Genomic DNA, 3999 nt, shown 5'->3' with positions numbered 1-3999 from the left:
TTAATAAGAAGTTTATGGGTTTGGACAAAAGAATTGTATAAAAATTGCCCAGAGCTCTGAAATCAGAACACTGAGAGCTAGCTCCTTGCCAACTTCTTTCCTCCTTACTAGTTTATATTCAAATTGGGGAAAGAATATTAGCTTTCGGTTTTTTCTTTCCAAAGTAGGAATTCAGTTGGAAAAGAACAAAAGGGTTGATTTATTAATAAAAGTGCCTACATTACAGTGTGTCTCAATCTTGGCTTCTTCAACTGCCAGCCGTTTTGGGAATTGTGGACTTCGATTCCCAGAATCGCTGGCTGGGGAATTCTGGGAATTGAAGTCCACAGGTCTTAAAGTGGCCAAGGTTGAGAAACACTGATTTAAAGGTTGCTCATTAAGGTTGCTTTCATTGCACCATCTACTCCACCCGCAGCTCTTAATTAATTGACTGGGGAATCTGAGAAGGCCCAGAATGATGAAATGTCACTCATATCCTCCTTCACTTCCACCAGTAAAGCAAAGTCAAAATCACTGCCAAGAGGTCAATGGAGATTCTCAATCCTCCAGGTCAGGGGTCTCCAACCTTGGCAACTTTGAAGACTTGTGGACTTCAACTCCCAGAATTCCTCAGCTGGCTTGTACCTGTGTGATAGAAACACGGGTATCTTTTGTACAAGGGAGAGAAAAAATTACTCAATTTCTTTCAAGGCCTGTTTGAATGCACCTTTCGATCTTGCTGGTGTCCGTTGAATATATAGAATATACGAAGATACAGATTAACAGAGCTGGAAGGGACCTTGTAGGTCATCTAGCCCAACCCCCCACCCAAGCAGGAGACGCTACACCATTTCTGACAGACGACAGTCCAATCTCTTCTTGAAAGTCTCAAGTGATGGCGCTCCCACAACTTCCAAAGGCAACTTCTGTTCCATTGGTTGATTGTCCTCACTGTCAGGAAATCTCTCCGTAGGTTGAAATCTCTCTTCTAGGTTGAATCAATCAGAATAAAGCTGGAAGGGACCTTGTAGGTCATCTAGCTCGACTCCTACCCAAACAGGATACCCCACACCATTCCTGACAGATGACAGTCCAATCTCTCTTGAAAGCTTCCAGTGATGGCGCTCCCACAACTTCTGAATAACAGAATAATAACAAAATAACAGAGTTGGAAAAGACCTTGTAGGTCATCTAGTCCAACCTCCCTGCCCAAGCAGGAGGTCCTTCACCATTTCTGACAGATGGCAGTCCAGTCTCTTCTTGAAAGCCTCCAGTGATGAAGCTCCTACAACTTCTGAAGGCAACTTCTGTTCCCTTGGTTGATTGCTCTCCCTGTCAGAAAATTCCTCCTTATTTCTGTGTTGAATCTCTCCTTGTTCAGCTTCCATCCATTGTTCCTTCTCTGGCTTTTGGGTGCCTTGGAAAATAGCTTGACCCCTTTCTCCTCTCTGTGGCAGCTCCTCAAATATTGGAAGGCTGCTATCCTGTCTCCCCTGGTGCTTCTCTTCCCTAGACTAGCCAGTTGGATCCTAACAGAATAACAGAGTTGGAAGGGACCTTGTGGGGCATCTAGTCCAACCCCCCCTCCCAAGCAGGAGACCATAAACCATTTCTGACAGATGGCAGTCCAGTCTCTTCTTGAAAGCCTCCAGTGATGAAGCTCCTACAACTTCTGAAGGCAACTTCTGTTCCCTTGGTTGATTGCTCTCACTGTCAGAAAGTTTTTCCTTATTTCCAGGTTGAATCTCTCCTCGATCAGCATCAATCCATTGTTCCTTCTCTGGCCTTCGGGTGCTTTAGAAAATTGCTTGACCTCTTCCTCCTCCTCTCTGGGGCAGCCCCTCAAATATTGGAAGGCCGCTCTCCTGTCTCCCCTGGTCCTTCTCTTCCCTAGACTAGCCAGGCCCAGCTCCTGCAGCTGTTCATCGTATATTTTAGCCTCCAGTCCCCTCATCATTTCGGTGATTAGATGATAGGTGATAGATTAGATAGATTAGATGATAGGTGATAGATACCCCACTGTCATAAATTAATTGCTCCTATAGAAGAAAGGGAGAAGGAATATATCTCATCCTCTTTTTTTCACAAGAGTTTCTTTACGTTGGAGACTGGTTGAAAGGGAGTACTGTGGTACCAGAGGCAGCTGACACTAATCTAAAAAAATAAAATAAAAAAAGGACCACCATGCAATCCCTCTCTATAGTGCCATGCAAATTAAGATGTACCTCTAATTGGTTGCAGCCGGGGAAATTGATTGATAAGGGCAGCATTCTATGTGTCGGTAAGGTCAAATATGGGGTGAATTCTTTGGGGTAATGAGATGGAACTCAAGAAACAACTGTCCACTGAGAGAACAAAGGGGGTATTCTATGAACATAGTTGGTCCTTAATTATGGGGTTTATCTTAAACGGGTCTTGATTCCCAGTGGCGATGGTCCCCTCCTTGTATTTTCTCCTGGTTTCACCGAGTTTTTTTTTTTTTTTCCTCTTGGCTTTCTCAATGTTTTATGACTGACTGAGTTTATTGTTCCTTTGGTCCCTGGGAAGGTAATTAGAAGAAGGAAGCCCTTTTTTTTGTTTTTGCTTTATGATGATAATAATTTATCAAATTGTATACTTGTCTGACTCTCCAGAGTTCTGGGTGACTCACGACAATGAAAGAAACAACAGTAAAATAAGAGTTTATTTCACTTGCTCTGAGTAGCACCATTCTTGATCCTGTGACACCGCAAATAAATTCATCTTAAAGCAGGATGAATGTGAATCCAGCGAAGTCTTTAGCTTCCAGTACTTAAAGATTCTCAGAGGAATTACCTAACATGTCCTGAAAATCACCAAGGGACAAAAAACTGTCTAGGGGTGATGTGACATCATAGCGGTGTTTCAATATTGGAGGGGCTGCCAAAGAGAAGCGGGGATAAACCTATTTTTCAAAGCACCAAAAGGCAGGACAAGAAGCAATGAAGGGAAACTAATCAAGGAGAGAAGCAACCTAGAACTAAGGAGAGATTTCCTGACAGTCCGAACAATTAATCAGTGGAACTCCTTGCCTCCAGAAATTGTAAATGCTCCAACACTGGAAGTTTTTAAGAAGAGATTGGACAACCATTTGTCTGAAGTGGTATAGGGCTTCCTGGTTGAGCAAGGGGTTGGACTAGAAGACCTCCATGGTCCCTCCCAACTCTGTTATCCTTTTACAATTCTTCAAATGATTAAAAACGGAGTCTGGAGATATTGACCTGGAGTGATTCTTCAAAAGACCACAAGAGGACACTCTAAATCCATCCTATGATAAGGAAGTCCTAGACACCAATGGAGAAAAAGGGAAAGTTGCATGAAAAAAAAAAAATCTACATATTCAAATTTCCCATCTTTTTCTTACTAAGAGGGGGATTAAAGGCGATAGTTATGCAATGGATTGCATTCCTGCAAAAACACATCCAGTTTTGAAAGAAGCAACGGATGGAAGCTAATCAAGGAGAGAAGCAACCTAGAACTAAGGAGACATTTCCTGACAGGGAGAACAATCAATCAGTGGAACAACTCACCTCCAGAAGTTGCAAAAGCTCCAACACTGGAAGTTTTTAAGAAGAGATTGGATAACCATTTGTCTGAAGTGGTGTAGGGTTTTCTGCTTGAGAGGGGGTTGGACTAGAAGACCTCCAAGGCCCCTTCTTAACTCTGTTATTCTGTTAAAAGGCTTAAGGAGGTTTTGGCCTCTAAAGTTTGCATACTCTCACAATGGACCTTCAGCTGGAACTCTCGAACACAAAAGGCAGAATTGATTCTCCCAGCCCCGCAAATATCCTAAACTCCCTATGACTTTAGAGGAAATAAATTTTGAAATCTCCAATTTCAAAACTGAAGGTCCCTGGCAATTTGCATAAAGCTCACCCAAATAGATGGCTTTGCATGATTTGAATATAGTTTAAGGAGCTCCCTCTGTGCCCGTAATCCTTTGATCCACAGCAACTTTTCAGAATATGTCAGTTGTGGACAGTCTCTAAGAGAAGCAAAGTG

This window comes from Notechis scutatus, chromosome 7 (genome assembly GCF_049901735.1).
Source record: "Notechis scutatus isolate UNSWTSFEM ecotype Mainland chromosome 7, rNotScu1.2, whole genome shotgun sequence".
Classification (NCBI taxonomy): domain Eukaryota; kingdom Metazoa; phylum Chordata; class Lepidosauria; order Squamata; family Elapidae; genus Notechis; species Notechis scutatus.
The sequence above is the reverse complement of the archived record's forward strand: the minus strand, read 5'-3'. Positions refer to the sequence as shown.